We start from the raw sequence: 7,919 nt of genomic DNA, 5'->3' as shown, positions 1-7,919 counted from the left end.
TTTATCTGGCTCCTTTCATTGAGAAATACTCTGGTGTTCCCCATATAACATTTAATGGGGATTTTAACATTGGATTAATTGAACATTCATATTAACACTAATTTAGCATTATAATCGTGAAGCTAACCAAAAAATCATTGAAAAACCCTGACATTTGTGGCTAAAACACACTAAATCTCAGGCACATCTTCTCACCGAGAGTCACAAGCCAAGTGCACTTCGAGACTGGCCAGGCGTCCTCAACAGCAACAGGTCGCTGGAAATCATGCCCTTCCTCTGAGTTTGCTTTTTAAAACTATTTTTGTTTTTGGCTGGGTCTTTGTTTTCGCTGAGTCTTCTCTGCTGTGAAGGTTTTCTCTAGTCTTGGTGGGAGGACTGCTCATTGAAGTAGCTTCTCTCGTTGTGGAGCACAGACTCTAGGGTGGCCTGGCTTCAGTAACTGTGAGACACAGGCTCAGTGGTTGCAGCCCCCCAGCTCTAGAACCCAGGCTCAGAAGTGATTCACCAGCTTCATTCACAGCGTGTGGGAGCCTCCCGGACCAGGAATCAAACCCACGTCTCCTGCACTGGCAAGACAGACTCTTTACCACTGAGCCACCAGGGAAACCCTGTTCAGTTCAGTTCGGTCGCTCACTCGTGTCCGAGTCTTCGCAACCCCATGGACCACAGCACGCCAGACCTCCGTGTCCATCACCGACTCCCTGAGCTTGCTCAAAGTCATGTCCATCGAGTCGGTGATGCCATGCAACCAGTTTACTTTTGGTGACTATCTCAGTGGAAGGAGCGAGCATAAAGCAGAAGCTCAGGTTTCCATGCAGGTATTTTAATTAGTGTTCCAGATGCTTGCCTATCTGAGAAGCCCTTCAGATGTGCTGTGCGGCTCACGTTTTTAAAAGATGGCTTTGGCATTAACATAATGTGTACAACTGCTTTAGAAAAGATATTTTCAGCTAGAAGTTGACAGCTTGTTTTCTTTTTTTTTTTAATTCCTTATCTACATAGCCATTAATACAATACTTTCCTCATTTTGTCTCATATGAAATATGTTCTTGTTCCTAAAATTGCATAGATTTTAATATAATTTTAACGGGAGGATGATGCATGCGATGAGCAAATTAAAATAATGGCAATTTGCAGCATTCACTTTCCTGGTGGTCCAGTGGTTAGGACTTTGCCTTCCAATATAGGGGCCCCGAGTTCAATCCCTGTTCGGGATTTAAGATCCCACATCCTGTGAGATGCCGTCAAAATAATTAATTAATCTAAAAAAATTATTATACATATGTCATTTGTATATGTATAGTATTTTCATAAGATTAATCTTTACAAGTATGCATTTTTACATTGCCAATTTTTGATAGTCCGTATTTAATTAATACCTCAGTATATTTTCATGGACAGGGAATCCTGGTGTGCTCCTGTCCATGGGGTTGGGGTTGCAGAGTTGGACACAACTGAGTCACTGAACTGAATTGGTATTTACAGGGATGAATGGAATATTAAAATAATTAACCTTATTTTAAATGGATCCCAAGTTAAAAATCATATAAATCTTTACAGAGAATTGAAAGAACGTAAAATAACGTGCAAGTCATTATATTTCCCTAAGTACCACAGAGAGGAGGGGAAGGTTCAAGTTTTAAAATAGACTATTCAATCTAAGACTGATGATATTTAAGATTCAGAATTTATAAGGCTGTTAACTATTCTCGGGGTTTCCAAGGTGGCGCTAGTGGTAAGTAATCCAACCTGCCAGTATAGGAAATGCATGAGACGTTATTTTAATTTGCTTCCCTGGGTTGAGAAGATGCCCTGGACAAGAGAATGGCAACCCACTCCAATATTCTTTCCTGGAGAATCCCATGGGCAGAGGAACCTGGCAGGCTGTAGTCCATGGGGTCATAAAGTGTCAGACTTGACCTAAGCACATTAACACACATAATTAACTATTTTTATTAGAAGTCTATTTTCAATAATGCATACGTAATTCAAAAAGACAGAGGTGTTAACTGGAAAAATATTATTTACATGTTACCAATTGTACTAAATGTGCATATTTAGTCAAATGAACACTATTTTCCCTTTTGGAGTAAAGTTAGTAGAATTCTCTCCTGGGATTTTATGAAGATGAAAATCCCAAACTTTTCCACCTGGATTAAGAAAGCATTATATCCAAGACTTCGATTGCAGGTGGTACAGTAAGGATTTCACACACAATTCACTCACTGACTTTTTTTTTAAACATATTTTGACCGTTTGTTGTGTATGGCCGCAAATACATTTATACCCCCAAGAGTGAGTTGTTTGCAGTTATTTAGAAGTGATTAATAGTTAGCACAATTTAATTGCTATCTCTGTATTGCATGCTGTTTTCCATTTTACTTGGAAGAACGTTAAGAGTTATAGAAAGCAAAAACAAATTATTAGAGCAAATTCAGCATTTACTGACTATTGCTGTTATGCCACAAATGATAAACAACTTACGGCAACTGACAATTTTTTTAAAAAAGAAAACATAGTGAAACTTCAGCAAATCTTATGATTCCTTTTACAGGATAGTAAAGGATTTTGGACATTTTGAGCCTGTTCATCGTTGACTAATGACTTCCCTGGTGGCTCAGATGGTAAAGAATTCGCCTGCAATGCAGGAGACCCCGGGTTGATCCCTGAGTGGGGAAGATCCCCTGGAGAAGGAAATGATGACCCACTCTAGTATTCTTGCCTATAGAATTCCATGAACAGAGGAGCCTGGTAGGCTATAGTCCATGGGGTCTAAATTAGGGGAAATACCTTTATTCTAAATCTATTAAAGTTTTAACTTCATAGAAATAAATTATTTGATATGCTATCTAAGGCAAACTTGTGTTTTCAATGGCTTTTCCCACCTCTGTGCTGTAATATATTTTGATCAAAAATGGGATTAGCTGTACCACCTTTGTGTTTCCCATGAATGCTTTGAAAATTGCTATAGTTAACACATTATTCACCAGAGACTTACCAATATGCTTTTAGAAACTGATGCAATTAATTAACATCACCATGCAAAGATGTTAGAGCTTAACATTGATCAAGGGTTCATTATGCTACTGAACAATTGTTGTCACCATTCACATTTGGCTCCGTTAAGCTTTTGTTTCCCCCTTGCATCTGTTTAGAAACACAAGTTTATTAGTGTAAGATTTTCAAAAAAATGAACGTTTTTTCAAAAGTGAGATTTTGAGTGAAGAAGAATTTTATGGTGAATTTTACGCAGATACGTCCTCTGACTGCCTGAGCGACAAGTATACTAGTGTCTCAGGAGATGGTAGTTCTTCAGAATATAGTTCTGGTTCAGACGATGTGAATATTAGACCAACAAACAGACAGCAAAACCCTAGTAATTAATTCTGATACGAAACATGAAACTGAAACTCACCATGCTGGAGAAAATGCATATGGTGTGTGAGATGTGATTATCTTTTCTTAATTTTTTTTTTTCCTGGTTGTGCTGGGTCATCACAAAGCTATGTCCAGGCTTTGTTTGGTTGTGACAGGTGGGGGCTACTCTCCAGTGGTGGTGGGTGGGCTTCTGGCTTCTCTTGTTGTGGAGCACAGGCTGTGTACTCATGGGACATGAGTTTGGACAAACTCCAGGAGATGGGGAAGGACAGAGAATCCTGCCTGCTGCGGTCCAGAGGGTCGCAAAGAGTCGGACACGGCCGAGCGACTGGACAACAACAACAGATTGTAGAGCAGAGGCTGGATAGTTGTGTTCACCCGCCACGTGGGATCTTCCCGGATCTGAGATGGAACCCATGTCCCCTGAATTCGCAGGCAGATTCTTCACTACTGAACCACCAGGGAAGCCCAGGTGTTAATTACTGGACGAGAAAGGAGAAACAGGAAAGGAAGTGAAGTCTCTCAGTCCTGTCTGACTCTTTGCGAGCTTCCCCATCCGTGGCAATTTCCAGGCAAGAGTACCCAAGTGGGTTGCCGTTTCCTTCTGCAGTTATTGAATGTACTAAGCCACAAAGTGTTAGTGAAATAACAGAATTAATTGTTGGCCAGTCAAAATAAAAAAGTGCCGGTCACAGGCGTTAGAGTTTCTGCAGAAATCCCCCGATCCGTGATGTGCTGAAAATGATTGACCACCATATAAAACCTGATGCGTACTGTAATCAGATGTTGAATCCAGAAGAAAGTTTGGGAATGGCAGGTTTGAGGGAATGGAATCGTGAATGGCAGCGCTGAGAGTTTTTGATAATCTGGCCAGAAGGCACAGCTGGCCATCCATTTCAATCTCCTTAAATGAATCTCATTACACCTCCTGGTTACTCAGGTTTTTTTGAGGAGACTTGCTATAAATTCGGGTTGGGGGGGAATGGTGTGAGTCTCAGTAGCCTACTTAGAATATGAGTTGTACATTGAAATATAGGTTCCCTGAGAAAAAGTATGGCTGTTGGGGAAATAACAGAGAAGGAGGTTCTCTTACTAAGATGAGATGCTCAAGAGATTCACATGGGAATTAAACATTGACATAGACATACATAGAGTTGTTGTCTTGTCACTAAATCCTGTCCAACTGTTTGCGACGCCCATGGATTGCAGTGTCAGGATCCTCTGTCCATGGGATTCTCCAGGGAAGAATACTGGAGTGGGATGCCATTGAGTGGGTAGCTATTCCCTTCTCCAGGGGATCTTCCTGACCCAAGCATTTAGCGCACATCTGCTTTGCAAGGGGATTCTTTACCACTTGCTTTGCAAGGGGATTCTTTACCAGTGAGCCACCAGGGAAGTATATATATACAGTGCTGTGTCTAAAATAAATAACTTGACAACCTACCGAATAGCACAGGGAATTCTCATTGCCCTGCTGCTGCTGCTGCTAAGTCACTTCAGTCGTGTCTGACTCTGTGCAACCCCATGGACGGCAGCCCACCAGGCTCCCCCATCCCTGGGACTCTCCAGGCAAGAACGCTGGAGTGGGTTGCCATTTCCTTCTCCAATGCATGAAAGTGAAAAGTGAAAGTGAAGTCACTCAGTCGTGTCCAACTCTTCGCTACCCCATGGACTGCAGCCCACCAGGCTCCCCCGTCCATGGGATTTCCCAGGCAAGAGTACTGGGGTGGGGTGCCACTGCCTTCTCCACCTCATTGCTCTACGGTGACCTAAATGGGAAGGAAATCCAAAACACCTGTGGTGGTGTTGGTTTAGTCACTAAATCATGTCCGTCTCTTGTGACCCCAAAGACTGTAGTCCACCAGGCTCCTCTGTCCATGGAATTCTCCAGGCAAGAATACTGGAGTGGGTTGCCATTCCCCTCTCCAGGGAATCTTCCTGAACCAGGGATCGAACCCAGGTCTCCTGCATTGAGGACAGATTCTTTACCAACTGAGCTATGAGGGAAGCCCAAAAAACAACTATACCGCAATTTTAAAAATAAATGAAGTCTGGAGAAAGGATCACAACTATCAGGAATTAATAAACAATGATGAAAATCTATCATAGTGGGTTGGCCAAGAAGTTTGTTTGGGCTTTTCCTGTAACATATTACCAAAAAAAACCCCAAACAAACCTTGAATGAACGTTTTGGCCCACTCAATACATCTTTTCCATCTCATTTGCTTTATATAAATACCTGTCACCAGTATAAGCTGTTTCACTATACCTTAATGAGTGGGGATGAAATATGACTGACTATATCCATTTTCCCATAGATTCATGTCACATGCAATTTATAATAATCTCCTTTTCAAATAGAAAGACGTGGAGCTCAGAGTTCAATTCTTGGCAGAAAAGGATTTGATTTTCTAGTAGGAATTATTGATCACAGAAGCAAAGTACATTGCATCCATGTTCCATTTTGAGATGATGTGATCTGAAAAGCAGGCTTCTCTGTTGTCTCAGGGGTAAAGAATCCACCCGCCAATCCAGGAGACTGGGTTTGATCCCTGGGTTGGGAAGATCCCCTGGAGAAGGAAATGGCAACTGGCTCCAGTGTTCTTGCTTGGAAAATCCCATGGACAGAGGACCCTGGTGGAACTATACTCCCCTGGGTCTCAAAAGCGTCAACCGTATGACTTAGCAACTAAGCCACATCAATAGCATGTGATAAGTATGACCATTTGTTGAAAATTACGGAACTGTAATGTGAGAGTGAGACAAAAAAAAATGCATGGATGCGTTCCAAGTTCATGGTATAATGCGTCATTTCCTCACTTAGATGCAGATATGTGTCTACACTTGTTTTACCGTGTTCAAGAGCAGTCTGTATTTTTGGGGCTGTTCACGTCTTTCAGGTCAAGGAACAATGGGAACCGCTGCATGTGGCCGCACGTATGCTTGGAAATGCCTTCAGGGTCGCCCGTGATGTGCGACAATCCTATGGGAGGAAACCCCAGGCGGAGATACACCTTGCGCATCTCCTTCCGTCCAGTGGACGCACACTTCTCTTTCCATCACTCCATGTTGTGTGAAACGACAGAGCTTCAGACAGGAGACTCTCACTCCGTGTCTTGAGATTCTTAACTGTTTTCCAAGACTTCCTAGAATCGACAGCAGCTGAGAAGACGTCGGCTATCTTTCTTTGGGCACTTTCTGCTGGAGCTCTTTTCGATTCTTTATCTTGATACTTTGTTGTCCATTCTCTGACCGCCAGATACAGTGGAGGTCGTGCTGAGCGCCTATGTGATACAGCATCTTTTTTTTTTTTTTATCATTTATTCCTAGACTTTTGCTGTTTAATGGGTGCTCAGTTCATACCAAGAAATGAAGTTGAGCCGTTTTCGTATTTGGTACAAACGTAAGTTAACGCTGCTTCCGATACGATTCTTTTTCTTATAATTCGGCTCTGCTGCTGGGTCTTAGTTGCAGCATGCAGGATGTGGTTCCCTGACCAGGGATCAAGCCACACCCTCTGCAGTAGAAGTGTGGAGTCTTAGCCGCTGGACCACCAGAGATATCCCTGTTTTGTTTTTTTTTTAATTGAAGTATAGTTGATTTACAATATTGTGTTAGCTTTTCTGCTTTACAGCAAAGTGATTCAGTTATACAAATAGATGCACGTATCTGCTCTCTTTCAGATTCATTTCCCTTAATAGGTTATTACAGAATACTGAGTTTAGTCGGCTGTGCTATATGGCCTCTCGTTGTGGCTTATCTGTTTTATATGAAGTAGCATGTATATGTTAATTCCAAACTCCTAATGAGAGTCTGCCTGCAATGCAGGAGACTCAGGTTCGATCCTTGGGTGGGGAAGATCCCCTGGAGGAGGAAATGGCCACCCACTCCAGTATTCCTGCCTAGAGAATCCCGCGGACAGAGGAGCCTGGCCGTCCCCAATCCATGGGGTCGTGAAGAGTCAGACACGACTATGCGACTAAGTTTCACTTTTCACTTTTTCAATTTGATTCCCATATGCCATTCGAACTATATTAGTCAGTTTTCTTGTTTAATTTCTCTACCTTAAGGTGCAACAGGTTTTTACGTAGTCATTATAATTTTCTATAAAGTTCATGTACTTATAGTTATGATTATGCACCAAAGTAGTGACAAGCTGTCAATATTTCTGATAACTCATTAAGTATCAAAATAAGGAAAATTTCAGATGCGGTAGAATGAACATGATACATGTTATAATAAAATACTCTCCATTTCCTCCCAAAGGGATCGATAAAAAGAAAATATTTCTTCTTCTTCCAAAACATAGGCGAGGCATATTGTTTCAGACAGGTTTGCTGGCGGTCCAGTAGTTAAGACGTCACCTTCCAGTGCCGGGGATCGAAGTTCAATCCCTGGTAGGGGGGTTAGGGATTCCCTGATAGCTCAGTTGATAAAGAATCTGCCTGCAATGCAGGAGACTCTAGTTTGATTCCTGGGTCAGGAAGATCTCCTGGAAAGGGACAGGCTACCCACTCCAATATTCTTGGGCTTCCCTGGTG

The sequence above is a fragment of the Ovis canadensis genome, chromosome Y (assembly GCF_042477335.2).
Source record: "Ovis canadensis isolate MfBH-ARS-UI-01 breed Bighorn chromosome Y, ARS-UI_OviCan_v2, whole genome shotgun sequence".
NCBI classification, from domain to species: Eukaryota; Metazoa; Chordata; class Mammalia; order Artiodactyla; family Bovidae; genus Ovis; species Ovis canadensis.
Note: the sequence above shows the minus strand (reverse complement) of the source record.